Source organism: Podarcis bocagei (assembly GCF_964188305.1).
Source record: "Podarcis bocagei genome assembly, chromosome: 1".
NCBI lineage: Eukaryota > Metazoa > Chordata > Lepidosauria > Squamata > Lacertidae > Podarcis > Podarcis bocagei.
This window is the reverse complement of record NC_138125.1, coordinates 54,547,195-54,562,277: the sequence shown is the minus strand read 5'-3', so window position 1 is coordinate 54,562,277 and position 15,083 is coordinate 54,547,195. Positions and strand designations below refer to the sequence as shown.

The 15,083-nt window shown below is 43.6% G+C and overlaps 1 protein-coding gene across 2 annotated transcripts in view; it reads left to right on the top strand.

Moving 5' to 3' along the window:
• The window catches only part of CD82 (CD82 molecule), a 65,918-nt gene that overhangs the window by 8,516 nt on the left and 42,319 nt on the right, over window positions 1-15,083 (top strand). Inside the window, exon 1 of one of the 2 annotated variants that reach the window (XM_081166515.1) lies at window positions 4,089-4,201. The exons of the other annotated variant lie outside the window; for it this stretch is intronic. The gene's annotated coding sequence lies outside the window, so the exon portion shown is untranslated. Of the gene's footprint in view, window positions 1-4,088; window positions 4,202-15,083 lie in introns of those variants that run through there. 2 annotated transcript variants of the gene reach the window in all.

The following is a 15,083-nucleotide window of genomic DNA, read 5'->3' as shown; positions in this document are numbered from 1 at the left end:
TGGGGGTGGGAGGAGGCTGGAAAAGGGAAAATGCTGGGAAAAGAATTGGCCAGCACAGGAAACCTCGTTCTGCCTAGACTAAGTTGTGTAGATCATTAGCAGACGGGATCTCTCTGAGAGTGAGCAGTGGGGCAGAAACGGAGGGAGAGATTTTCCTCCTGCACTATTTAGCATGTGGGTTTTCTTTTGGGCTTCTTTCAAACTGCTGAAGAATGCAATGTCCCCTATGCCTTCCATTCTTTGCTTTAGCCGTTTGCTTCCTGCATTCACCGGTATGAATTAACAATGTATTTTTATTCAATATTTAAATTAAGCTAAATGGTTTGCAAGAATTTCTGAGAATTTGTCTTTTTTCCCCTGCCACCCCAAATCTGTTGGAGAATTCCACCCCACCCCCCCACACACCCCAGAGACTATTTGGAAGATATTCCTCTCCCTCCCCAATTTTGCTCCCTAAAAATGGAATGGATAATTTCTGGGAAGCCATTTTGGTACACACACACACGTGTGCTATAATGCTATACGTATTGTATATGTATATATACCATACATTCAATATACAGCATTATTGTAGTGTTGCATGTGGGTGCGTGTATAGTATTCTATATTGTGCTGTTTTGGCACCATCATAATATAGCTTTCCTTTTCCTCTGTCTCTCCCTCTCTCCCTCTCTTCCCTTTCTTGTTTCTTTCCTTCCACACATATAGGGCTGCATGAAGAAAGGGAAAGCCTGGATCAGGCCTCTGAATAGTTCTGCCATTTTTTTCTCCCTGCTCCCTGACCTGTCATCAGGGAAATTGTCTAGTGTCAAACATTACTTTATGGAGAATGCAATACTCATTTGTCTGCACTATATACAGCCGTACTTCAGAAGTCGAATAGAATCCGTTTTGGAAGTCCGTTCGACTTCCAAAACGTTCGGAAACCAAAGTGCAGCTTCTGATTGGCTGCAGGAAACTCCTGCAGCCAATTGGAAACTGCAGAAGCTCCAGTGGACATTTGGGTTCAAAAAATAGTTCGCAAAGCAGAGAACCTTCACTTCCAGGTTTGCGGCATTCGGGAGCCAAAACGTCCAAGAACTAAGCTGTTCAAAACCAAGGTACGGCTGTATTTCACAACCTTGTAATGTTGGCTATAGACTAAATTTGCTCCATCCTTTTCAAAACGTCTCTCTTAACGTGCAAGTTCAGTTGCCCGTTTCATAGCCATCTCAACTTAAGGAAACAAATTCTGAATATAGCAGCTCCTCAAGACACTTGTTCCACTTTCATGGGGCGATGAGTGTTTCTGAGAGTGGGGATTTCTGGCAAAGTCTCAAGCAGGCATCCTTATAGTGCCATCAGTTGTGAGGCAGAACAGTGGTGGTGCTCTGGGCATTGAGTCTGGGGTTGGAACAGTGGCAGCCAGCAGCTAATTAATACTAGAACTGAGGGGAGGAAGGCTTGCTTGGCTGAGAGATCTTTATAAACTGGTTTGAGCTCCAAAAAACCTCCCCTCCTCCATGTTTCAGAGGGGTGCAGAGTGTTTATTGGATGGGAGTATGCCTTTGCAATGAACTACTGCAATTGAGTTTATATCTCCTGTTTTGTTTTGGTGTGTCCCCCATTGCTCAGTGGCAAGGGCTAGGAGCATTGACTCGAATACCAAAGTGTTCTTTCCCCACCCACAAATTCCTAGTAAAGGCAATTTATTTGCACTGGTGATATCCTATAGCAAAATCTGAAGAACTGATTGGATGTATAGCATTACCAAAGCTGAAAGCTAAAAAGGGACATTTATTAACTTCAGCTGTTTAAAAATACAAAACACGGACAACTACACAGAGGTGGTATTTTTTTGTGCTCCCCAAAGTCCCCTTCTTACTCTGGAAAAAAAAAATCATGGGTGAAAATTGATGCAGCTGTGAATATAGTTTCATTGGTATTACAACATGCTGCTTTAACACCAAATGTGTTGCACAATGCTCTTATATTACTGCTGTTCAAGGTAACCTTTGCCTGTGTTAAATTCAACACTTGGAATGTTATAAAACTGCTATATCCGGCTAGCTAGTAGCTTGCTGTCTTTAATAGGGCCCATTTCATACCTACATCTCCTAATGCAAGCCTGCTCAAATCGCATGTTCTTGTCCCAGTCTTCACTCAGACCACTTCGTTTGACTGAGCCGAAGATGCTGGCTGAAAAGGGTTCAGCTGCATGTAGTATGATCAGGGTTGTGTTCCAAAGCTCCCTTCAGCCCCAGACAGCATGGCCAGGGGCCAGTGTGGATGGGAGTTGGCCTCTTACATCTGGGAGTGCTGCAGGTTAGCCACCCACAGCGAGACAAAGCGCCCACCATGATACTGTTTCTACTGGCCAGTTACAATGATAGTAAAGGTGTGCGCAGGTCACTCTACGGCCAAATTATTTCTTTCCTCTGTCTTTGAACAATTAGAAACTTCAGTTTGCTCATAGCTGCAGTTAAGTATGACACGTTCCTGGGCCAGGTAGCTTGTGCTGCCTGCTTCTGAGGAGACCAGCACTCACCTGGAGTGTGTTCTGTTTTGCCTTCTGTGCTTACTTGTTTTGGCTTGAGCTTAAATAGTAAACTTCCCAGAATGCCCTGGCAGAAAGGCAGTAAATGCCGTTAGTAAGTAAATAGGATTGGGCTATAGACGTGTTGCCTGTAACAATTGCTCTCATTAATCTTCCCACCTGACCACAGCACCCTGGGTGCTGCTATTCCTGCTACGTTGTTGCTCCTCTGCCACACTTTATGCTGGATGGAACTCTAAACTACAAAGTACAGTTGTACCTTGGTTGACGAACGCCTTGCGACTCAAATGTTTTGGCTCCCGAACGCCACAAATCTGGAAGTGAGTGTTCCAGTTTGCAAATGTTCTTTGGAACCTGAACATCTGACATGACTTCTGATTGGCTGCAGGAGCTTCCGAATGTTTTGGAAGTTGAACGGACTTCCAGAACAGATTCCGTTCGACATCCGAGGTACCACTGTATGTGGGGTCTGTGTGTGTGTGAACTTAAGCAGGGAGAAGTCAACCACTGTGGATATTAAATGGCTTTAATGAAGTTCAGGGAACAAGAATACATGGGTTAAAAATGGAACTTGTCCAGTGAGGAACATTTGACAGAAGAACATGATGCAAATTTAACAAAGGAATAAATATGAAGATACCTAACTTACCACTTTCTAGTCTGTAACGTCCCAGAACCAAAGTTAGCAGTGTCTGTCATTTGTTGGCAACAAATGCTCTGAGACTGGCACTGGGGGGCTTTGTGATGAGGTCCCCATTCTAAGTGTGACTTCTGGAGTGTCTTGCTTTCTAGATGGGTTGTTGGGATGTTCAAGACGCTTATAAGGGTTATGGATAGATGGACTTTTGTGCATCCATGGAAGAAGCATATTCTCCAAGACTTCCTTGCTTGTTCATCTAACCATAAATGCACCTGAACGCCTGTAGTCTTACATCTATCTCTAGAGCCCGTGAATGATCCCTTCGACCTAAGTAATTATAAATCTGGCAGGCAATTCTCTGGGTGTGGGTAAAATGATGAGCCCAGCCCTTAACTTTCCCTTGTACTTGTGCACTGAATATCTTCTTCAGAGCTTGTTGACGTTTCTGCCCTCTGGCAAAAATGTAATTTCTTCCCTGACCCCTGTTCAACTGGATCTAAAGTTTGTTGTGAGCCTCTCACTGAGGTTGTAGGACGTATTGGCATTCAACTCTAAAGCTTTACAGTCTATGCCTTGCCAGAAGCTTCTGAGTTGGGTTGAAGGAGCCAGCTCTCCTTTTTTGGATGTTGTATCAGCCCTGATTAACAGCTAGCAACACGCTTCAAGCCAATTTTTAACACGCATGTTTTCCTACACAAAGCACTGCCCACTCTGTTGTGCTGATGATCAAAATTGAAAATGGAAGCTGGGCTGAAATAGCACATGCATATATATTTTTAAACCATTAATTCTGTGAGCCACCCTGAGACCTCTGGGTATAGGGCGGAATATTAAACAAACAAAAACTAGGTGATGTATTTTTATGTTTTTATATTGCTGCCCTGTGATCCTCAGTTAAAGGGTGGTATAGAAATTTAATAACAAATAAATAAATAACCAACCTAGTTATCCTATCCACACTCCTAGCTCACTCTGCCACAGTTTCCTTCATCTCTCCCACTCGGCTCTGCAGTGAAGTGGATCAGGTTAGTGCAAAGGTTGGCCACTTCTCTCTCCCTGTGTCTATGCCCACACCAGTCCTGATGCACTGACATACTCTTTTCAAAAGCGACCCCTAGTTTCCCCATTATTGGTGAAACTGGCCACGTTTCTTCTCTCGATTCCACCCCTCCGGCTCCAAAGTACACTTACATGCAGGGCGAAGGAGAGTAAACAGAGTAGAGCACTGAAAATGCTCTTCAGTGTTGTCCGCAGGTGTTGCAAATCCAGAAAGACTGAAAGGGGGTTGTAAAGCCCCCTTTTGGCATGGCCATCCGGTGGATTAAAAAAATCCAATGCACAGGAATTTAACCTGCATTCAAAGCTGCATCTCTCTCTCTTTGGCATGTGCACCAACAGTGGGGGAGAGCCTCAAAAGCATTTGAAGTGGAATTGTGGAATCTGTCTCAATGCCTTTCAAATGGCTGTGTTTCTTCGTAAATCGCTCCCTGGCTGCCTTTTCCACTTGGCTCAGTCCAAGGGGTTTTTCCTTTTCCTTACTGTACTGAGGCACCGTCCTAGATAGGGATAAGTAAAGAGGATTCCATGATGTCTAGAAGGACAACTTAATCCTTGGCAAGTAACCTCTCTTCCCCTTTCAGACAATGACAATAACAGCTTTCATTAAAAGGGGGAAGGGATTATATTTGTCCTAAAGTTTACAGCTTGAGCTTTTAGGAAGTAGCATTGCACTCTTCAAACAACCCGGCCCATCCTTCTGGCTCATATCCTAGAATGTGCAAGAGGATCTTTGCAAATGGCAACAGTCTTGCTTTTGAGAATTCCCTTCTGTTAATGGTCTCATTCAAATCCTGCTAGAAAGCCTTCCCTTTTTCTTCAGGCATTGAATAAAAGAAATGTCTTTTTTTGTAGTAATAATAATGTTCCTCTTGGCCGGGATCTTGGGTTGCATTTTTCGCCTGTCATTTCTAGCGCTGTTCCTGGAAGCGGTGCTGGCGCAGAACTCGACGGCAGGCTGCAGAATGAGTGCACCCCCCCCACATCCCACCCCACTTAAGATGCAAGCTGCGGTGTTTTGCAGCTCCGCACCCTTCTTCTTTCCTAGTTCTGCTGTTGCCATTAAGACCCTGAGAAACAGGCCTTGAATGGAAACTCTGGGAATCTGAGAAGCAGAGAAGAATTGGAGTTGCTGAGAACAATTGTGGTGTGAGGCAGAGTGGGTGAAGAACAAAGGAGCAGCAGCTAGGATATGCCGAGACCCTGTCCAGGCAGATCCAGCCTTCTGAAAGCAAGCCTCTGTCCTTTGGGGATCACAAAAGCAGCTTCTGCCTTCATAACAATAGTGCAGGATGCAGCCTGGGGTTGAGGTGGCTGTTAATTCGTGCATGACGGGGAGGGCGGGGGAGTCAAAGGGCTCCAGCTATTCACACGGCAAAACGGTAATTCCTGGAGGGGGAAAGTTTGTGTACTCAGAGAAACTAGTGTGAAAGAGGATTGAAGGCAAAAATTATCTCTAGAAATAGAAGAACTTTAAATCTCAAATATGTGAGCTTTGCTTCAGTCTCCTTTCCATCCCCTTTAGCTTTTAAAATGATGCTATGGAGAAATCAGGCATAAGGGAAGGCAAACTGTGCTGCAGCAGATTTTAGCAGTGTTAGTGCAGATTGCGCCTGCCAGTATTGGACCTACAGTGTTCACATTTGTGGTCCTTTATGAGATCAGGTCTTAGTGCTCACAAAATGCTCAAAGGCAAAGAAGACTCGTGAAAACTCATTTTAACCTCCTTTCCAGCTACACTCCTTGTTTCAATTTGTTTTTGTTTTTTTTACCTCCCCATCTTGTTTCCTTTGTTTTAAGTCTTAATACATGTTAGGAAACCAAATGTTCATGAAAATTAACAAGGGCAAGCCTGTTGAGTTTTCTGCAGTGACATTCTGTTCATGTGCAGGGGGTAGTTAACTGCCCTTTTAATGTGTGTTTTCAGTAGTGTTTACAAGAAAGCCGTCCCCTTATGGTATGTTAAATGGCAGGAGCAAACCCTCTAGGTAAGCCATTAAGGTTTGTGTCCTAGAGCAAACATTGGCAAAGGTGAATGCATCACTCAAGCCCTGTGGAGCAACAGCTTTGGCCCTGTCTCTACCGACACTAGGGACAGCGGGAGTTGTATTTTTAACTTTGGGTGAAAGCCAAAAGGTGACAAGGCAGTGCAAACATCGAATGTGGTGTTCAGGAGTTTGACTTCGGCTTCTTTCTGCCTGAAAAATTGCTTATAGGTCTGTCTTATCACAAGGTAAATTGGATTACTTGCTACACTTAATATGCTTTCCCTTTATATAAGGCTCCTGGGGAATCTCACAGCTAGGCAGCTTAATATCAGAGCTACACTGGGACAAATCAAGGATGTAGGGCCTACGAGAGCTATGTTTGGGGGGGAGATGAGTATGGTGTGAGAATAGTCAAATTAAACATAGTTTAATTTTCAGTTTGCTTGTTGGTACCCAGCCATTTTGCAGAATGACTTTATTATACTGCCACCATAATGGCAAAACATCTTGGGCTGATCCTGAGGGTGGACTGTAGAAAGCATTTCCAAATAAATAGCCTTTCATGCTCCTTCATAGCTTGTTACATTTTCTTGCAGTAGCTACATCTTCCTGAAGCTTTTTGCAGAAACCTTCCAGGTGATATCCAATTAGTGCCCTTGCATTCACAGGCAGATCATTGATCCAGCAGAGGTGCCCCACTAGTGGAAGTGGAAGGTTGTCATGTTAAACGAAACCCCCAACTTTCTGGAGCTGATTCAGGGTCTGCTGTGATGAGGGGAAATTGGCAAAAATTGCATCCCCTTGTCTCCTGTTAGTGGATGCTTCTGCTAGTTAAAAAGCCCTTCTATCAATGTAGGGGCAGAATTTGATTGCACCCTCTGTGTCAAACAATCTTATGTACTTTAATTCCATGCTTGATTGCAGTCTCTTGATAGTAATTTATGCACAGCAAATTCTGAAGTCTCTGGCAAATGATGTATAAATTTGAGGAAAGGGGCTTCTGACAATTTTGGGCCCCATGCTTCCTGTGGACATATGTTTCATGCTTCAACAAAAAGGGGACATCTTAGTGTAGATTGCAAGAGTTTCTAAAGACAGCGGTTTCTAAAGTTGTGTAGTTAACACAACTGCATAGATTTAGGCAATCCCTTTGATGCAGAAATCCCAGTGATTAATTCAGGTGCAATATTAACCTTGCCCATCCCCTTTGGATCACTATTCGAATCTGTAGTGAGGCCACACTAGGAATGCTGTGTACAGCACTGGTTGCACTGCCACCAAAAGGTTATTGTAGAGCTGGAAAGTGGTCAACATGGCGGAACCAGAATGATCACGGGGTAGGAGCAAGTTCCCTATGAGGAAAGGTTACTACATATGGTGCTTTTTGGATTAGCGAAAAGGCCCATAAGATGCGGTCAGGGGAAAGTCCCCCCCCCCCAATTGTAATACCAGAGCTTGGGTCTGTCCAATAAAGCTGAATATTGGAAGGTTCAGAACAGACAAAATGAAGTATTTCACAGAGTACTTAGTTAAATGATGGATTTTGTTTACACAAGTGGTAGTGGAAGCCACCAACTTGGATGGCTTTAAAGAAGACCAGATAGATTAATGGAGGATAAGGATGTCAGTGACTGCTAGTGAAGATGACTGTGTTGTGCCCCTATTGTCAGAGCCACTATGCTTTTGATTGCTGGTTACTGGCAATCACAAGTGGAAATAGTGCTGTTGCACCGAAATTCTGCTTGCAGGCTTCTCATAGGAATCTGGCTGGCCATAGTGAGAACAGGATGCTGGACCCATGGGCATTTGGCTTAATTCAGCAGGGCTGTTAGGTTCTTACTATGTCTTTAAGGAATGGTGGTGCAGGACCTGTCAAGCAGGTAATAGGCAAGCCACATATGCTTGAAATTCCTGTTGTGTAGCTGAGGATCACTTAAGATCTGACTCTGTTGCCTTACAATGCATGTTGGCCATCCTTTTATGTTCCTAGAGATTAAATGTTATTGTGTAAAGATCCCGTTGTTTTTTTTACAGAGTTAGGGTGGTTAATATGATTTGGAATAAACTTGGAATAAACCCTGCATGTTTTTGTTTCCTAGAGAGTGCATATCCTTGTAAACCACTTGTGAGATGCATCTTAATTAAGCATTATATAAATTGTTTAAATAAATAAACTAAAAACATAACCTTATCCATTCCTGCTGACTACATAGTCAAAGATTGCATTGAAGACCCTTCTCTGCTTCCCACTGCCCTGCCACAGAGCACAGGTTCAGTGTTTCCTTGTGCTCATTTCTCCAGACACTTTCAAGTTGGTATCATCAATGCATTCTTTTTGTTTTCCTAAGCACAAACCTTTTCCTAAGACAGTACAAACCTTTTCCTTCTGCAGCTTGAGCTAGATCAGCCTTTCTCAACCTTTGGTCTCCAGATGTTCTTGAACTACAACTCCCATCATCACTAGGAATGATGGGAGTTGTAGTCTAACAACATATAGGGACCCAAGGTTGAAAAGGTTTGAGCTAGAGGATGGAAACTCTATTTCTCCAGGCAGTCTCCAGGCATTCCATGCTTTCCCTTTGCCATCTACTGGATGGCAGCTCTTTCCTTGTAGGACTCAAGTGCTCCTCCTATTCCATAGTTTGGAGCTCCAAATAAGGGATAATACTGAAGGCACCTCTATGCCACTTGACTATGAATGGTGGAGCAGAAGAAAGCAGATTCTGGACTCTTGAACTTCAGTGCAATTAGACTCTTGCTCTCTCCAGCAGAGGCTTTGACCTGTTACCCATTTTTGCTTATTTTGAGACAAACTGCAAAAGGAGCTGAGAAATCCAGATCCTCACAGAGCTCTCTTGTTGACTAAACCAGGGACCAGTTCAAGGTAACGGGGCAGAGGATGTAAAGGTTTTGAGTGAGCCCTTGAATAGTGGCTTGCATCTTCAAGTTTCTCATAAAGGCCAGCTACTACCTGGAGTCCCGTGGATTTTGTGTGTTCTCCATGATGTTCTAAGTTCGCATACATCTTCTCCACGATGTGAGCTTGGAATGTAAAGACAACTCAGCAACTGAAAGAGGCCACCCAGCTGGCCTTTGTTTCTGGTTAACCTATTTCCAGACTTATCGGTTGCTGAAACAGACTGCCAAATGTGAAATGTGAAAGTCTGGAGACTTTGGAATCTCCCCTTGTGTTTTCTCCCCCCTCCCCCCTGAAACGAATCCAGTTCTCTTTCCCTGTGCTTCAGATGCCAAATTCCTGTGGAACGTATCCCATGTGTGTGTTCTCCCCCTGCCCCTAACGTGGCTTGTAGCAGCCTTGCCAGAACTCCTTTTGCACGGACTCTTCTGGTCAAAGTGATGAATTAGCTTTCTCATGGCTGTTTGATCACAGCGTGGAGAATGGGGAGGGTGGAGTGATGCAAATAGTAAGTGGCAGGCCTCAGTGTGAGGCTTGGCAGGTCTGTAAATGACTAATGTCCTCATGTTGCTCTACTTAATTCCAGTAGAATCAGCTACCTACCTGGGAAATGTGCACAGTTTCTGCCCTTAATCCCAGGCATAGTACGAACCTGCAAAGTCTTTTATCTTGAAACAGTCTCTGCTGAAGAAAACTTCCTAAACAATTTTACTTGCCATGTCCTCATTTTGATTGAAAGAATTGAAACTTGCTATATAGTCAGAATTTGTATAGCTTTCAGCCAAGAGAACATTTTATGTCTTCAAAATAACTATGGTAGGCATAATTTACACAGATTTTCCAAATATGAAGACTTTAGGCCAGAAGTTGGATTATTCCATGTATGGCAATAAGAAACTGGAAAAATGGGTTGAGGTTAGGATGGAGAGCTGCAGAGGGTAGTTGGACAGAGGCAATAAGCAATGGATAGAACAAATTAGTTATTTCCAAAAGTCAAATGTTCTGGCCACATCTAAGCCTTTAGCAGATGTTTTAAACTAACAAGGGACACGGGTGGTCCTGTGATCTAAACCACTGAGCCTCTTGGGCTTGCCAATCAGAAGGTCAGCAGATCGAATCCCCACGATGAGGTGAACTCCTGTTGCTCTGTCCCAGCTTCTGCCAACCTAGCAGGTTGAAAGCATGCCAGTACAAGTAGATAAATAGGTACCGCTGCGGCGCGAAGGTAAACAGCATTTCCATGCTGTCTGGTTTCTGTCACGGTGTTCCGTTGCACCAGAAGCTGTTTAGTCATGCTGGCCACATGATCCAGAAAGCTGTCTGTGGACGAACACTGGCTCCCTCGGCCTGAAAGCAAGATGAGCTCCACAACCCCATGGTCGCCTTTGACTGGACTTAACCGTCCAGGGGTCCTTTACCTTTTTTTTTACTTTAAACTAACAGTCCTGCACTGGTCTCATGTCCTCTCAAGCCATGAGGTTAACTTGCTGAATTATCTAGACTGAATTACCTAGGCTGTGCAGGATAGAAAGTCTCCTTTACCTCTGTCCTTGGTTGGACTTAAAACCCTGTCTTCTGCAGTAACACCTCTAGAGGTTTGTGTTGCGGTTTGTCTATTTCAGTGACAGGACGCCAGAGTATGTGCAAATACTATAACCACATTGAGCAACCAACAGGGCTGGCATTTAATGTGCAGCTTTAAACTTTACAGTACAATTTGTGTCATGTGGAGACGCTCTGGAGCCTTGAACACTGAACTGGCGGCAGAAGCACATTGTGTACAGTTAAGGATGCCAGATGTCCCTTTTTTTAGTTTTAAAGAAGGAATAACTGGAGAAGCCAGGAGCAAATCTAGGAAAGGCTGCTCTGATTTGGCTTTTATACCGTGTTGTCCATTGTTTTATAATCTCTTCTCATAAAGACATCTCAAAGCATTTTAACAATGAAAAATGCCTGCAATATTTATTATAGGTGAATCAAATCTCCTAGAGAATATAGCATAGATAACTTTGTGGCTTGTGTTGTAGTCTGACATTTTCTGTAGAGAAGAAAGCAGGGGCTTGCATTTCTAGATTCTTATGGCTTATTTGACTCTGTTCCACTGGGCTTGCAAATCTGCCTCTAGGAAAAGTGACTGTCATCAGTCAAACTACCATATACCAAAATCTCCCCCCACTTTTTATTCTAGCCTGCCTCTTTTCTCCTCAATTATATATATTCACTCTACACTATTCTGGAGAATTCTGCTGTGCCTGCCTCTCTTTCACATGGTCTATTTTAATATAGTGAAGCTGGCACCACCTTGTTATAACCCAATATACCATAGGGGTAGATGAGTTGTAGAGTGATATTGCCTTCCCAAAAATTGGCTGTGTGTTGTCTTTCTTTGCCATAATGATGAGAATGAGCAGGAAGTATGAGAACACACATTCAGACTATACATTTTAAGCACTATGATACTACTTCAGTCATGGCTTTCCCCCAAATAATTCTTGAAAATGTAGTTTAAAGGGTGCTCAGAGTTGTTAGGGGACACTTATCCTCCCACAGCTCCAATTCCCAGGGTGACTTAGCAATCAACCCCTCTTCTTAGGGAACTCTGGGAATTGTAGTTCAGGAATGAGAATAAAGATCCTCTAACAACTCCCAGTACCATTAGCAAACTACAGCTCCCAGAATTCTTGGGTGGGTGGAAACCATGACTGCTTATGTGTGGTGCTAATGTACAGTAGCTAAAGTACACATGAAGAATCACTGCTTTGATACCAAGTGAAACAGAGCAACGCTTTAAGATTCCTCATTTGAAATTTGGTAGGGACACTGGGGACCAGATAGAGTTCCTTTGGGATCTGTGCTATTTGGCTATCCCTGGTTCAATGGAAAGAAGGTTGTGGCATCTGTTGTTCAAGACTAATGGCTCTGGGGTGTCTTTTTATTTGCTCTGCATATGTGTAACCAGGTGAATTGCTAGCATGCAGTGCTAGGGGATAACAGGTTTTTTGAGTGTGGGTGGATTTCAGTCTTCGGCAGGATATCTCAAGCGCGCTTGTACATAACTTCGTAAGGAGCAGGCTGGGTTGAACAAGAAGCCATTTGTCTCTGCGTGGCACTGACTTCCTTTTCCCCATTGGAGACTGAGCTGCCCTGGTGTTCTGTGATTGACAGCAGATAGCATACTATGAAATCATTGCTCCCCCCCCCCGCATTCTATATTGAAACCAATTCCACCAAGATGACTTCAGTAGTATTGCTTTTATGAATGTAAATTGAGATCCGTATAAATTTATGCTGGCCCTTCTCATGATGAAACTTTCTGAAAGAATTGCTGCTGAAATGAGTAGACCGTGTGGCACTTGGCCCTCCAGTCGGAACAGGAGAACAGACTTGTAATAACCCACAAAGGCAACATTTGAGGGACCTGAACTGCTGTGCCAAATTAGATGTGATAGGAACAAATCTTTGAATCTATATGACACTTCTGTTAGGCTGCACCTTTTCAGAAATGTGCTTCCTCTGCACTAAAAAACATGTTCATTAATGACTATTTGGAAGTGACAGTCTTTTGAGATGTTAAAACATAGTTTCCAATCTTGAATCCCCAATCACACTGAACTAGTTGGTGAATGTTCCTCTTAAACTGCTAGCTGTATTTTGACACTTCCACATCTTTTGTTCTTAATTCAAAGAAAAAAAGAAGCAAAAAAATAATAATTTAAAAAGCACCTTGCAAAATTGCTGTATGCCAAAGCAGTTGTGTAACTGATTCATCATATCTCAAGTCTGACTTTACTAGTGCCTGAAAAGGTTGCAAAGTAGAGTCTGTTAGGCTCTGGTGAGTGGCAATTTGTAAATACAATACTTGTTAAATTTAACAAACATGTTTTACTAGGTAGTGAAGCTAGTCTGTAATAACAGCATTCTGACAGCCAGTTCACACAGTTAAATCACTTTGGATTTATGCAGCCCTAGGGCTGCATGAAGAATATGTGTGAAACAAGAGGTTTGCAGGTGATTGCCATGGTGGGAGGGTCAAAGCTATCCCCAAATTGGTTTCACCAAGAGCGGTAAACTGGGTGAATAATCCCTGAAAAGGGCCTGAGTTATGCAGTGAGATGACAAAATAAGTTTTTGTGTAAGGCTATTGGATAAATAACAAATGAAACACCCTGCAGCAGCAGCAATCTGAAATAATCCCAGGATTAACTACCTGTGCTGGTCTTTTACCTTTTCTTCCATGTATCATTAGTGCTGGCAGGAAATTCTGATTTTAGAAACTAAAACCTATTGCCCCAGTAGTGTAGTAAAAAAGCTCTCCTAGAGAATATGTACATTCTTATAAGAAAAATCTCCAGCTTCATAATTGTCAAGAGCTGCCTCAATCTTTGTGGCTTTAGAGTTTTGCTTTGCAGCTGACTTCGCAAGCTAGGCCTTGTTGCGCTCTTGGATTGGTAGGTGATGAAATAACCGTGTCAGGGCACACTTTTAATTACAAAACAGCAACGTGCTGCAGCTGCATAAATCCATCGCCCTTAGATAATGTTAACGTTGACCCTGCACACCCAGTTGAGTATAGGTTACAAACTTAACCTGATCGCTAGCTGGAGTCTTCACGGAAGATGGCCTCTAGGGAATGTGCTGACTGCTGTTAGTAAACAAAAGGGTCATTAATTCTGCCACTGCTCATTAGCTCCCTGCAGGTAATAGGAAGGTGTAGCATGCTTATGAAACAGAGCAGCATACCTCTCTCCCTCTGGTGCTCTCTCTCCAGTAGTTCTTTGAAAAAAATGGCTTCCTGTTGCAGCACTTGGAGGTGAAATAGCAGTGCTAAGTCACTTAATATGCTGCAGCGCCATTAGCTGCTTCTCATTGATCTCCTTTATCTTCACCCATGCTGCTTGCTTTTTATCTCTAGCTTACTCAAAATCAAATAGCTCCCTAGTGTAGGATCAACTTACAGTGCAATCTCTAATGCCTGTTTCCTGGGAGTAAGCTTCCATGAATGCAAATAGCACTTGCTCCCAAGCAAAGTGTGGATGGGACTGCAAGCCTTTATTGATGCCATTATCACTTGGCCCAGGGGTCAGCAAACTTTTTCAGCAGGGGGTTGGTCCACCGTCCCTCAGACCTTATGGGGGGACTGGACTATTTTTTTTGGGGGGGGGGAATATGAACAAATTCCTATGCCCCACAAATAACCCAGAGATGCATTTTAAATAAAAGGACACATTCTACTCATGTAAAAACATGCAGATTGCAGTCTGTGGGCTGGATTTAAAAGCTGATTGGGCTGGATCTGGCCCCCGGGCCTTAGTTTGCCTACCCATGACTTGGACAATCAGCTTAAACTTGCAGTTCTTAGATGAAGTATGCATACGTTGCCACTGGCAAGTTAGATCAAGGTTATCAAGAGCTGTATTTGCTCAGGGGTAGTTTGCTAGAGCCTGAGCAAAAGATGGAGGGGGCTCTCCATCGAGAGCCAGTGTGGTGTAGTGGTTAAGAGCGGTAGTCTCGTAATCTGGGGAACCGGGTTCGCGTCTCCGCTCCTCCACATGCAGCTGCTGGGTGACCTTGGGCTAGTCACACTTCTCTGAAGTCTCTCAGCCCCACTCACCTCACAGAGTGTTTGTTGTGGGGGAGGAAGGGAAAGGAGAATGTTAGCCGCTTTGAGACTCCTTAAAGGGAGTGAAAGGCGGGATATCAAATCCAAACTCTTCTTCTTCTCCCTCCTCTCTTTCTGGCACTCACATTCCACAATCTGTTCCTTGCTACCTGCATGAAATTAGGCCAAGGGGTGCAGGTTGGGCACCGCTGCCTTAGAGGCACTCCCTCCTATGTAGGTGAGAGAAGGCGGTTGGGATGCCTCATCTAAAATGGTACTGCAGTTTTTATAAGCTTTTACAAACAAACCCAAACATAGATTGCTGTCTTATCTAACCTGTTGATTTG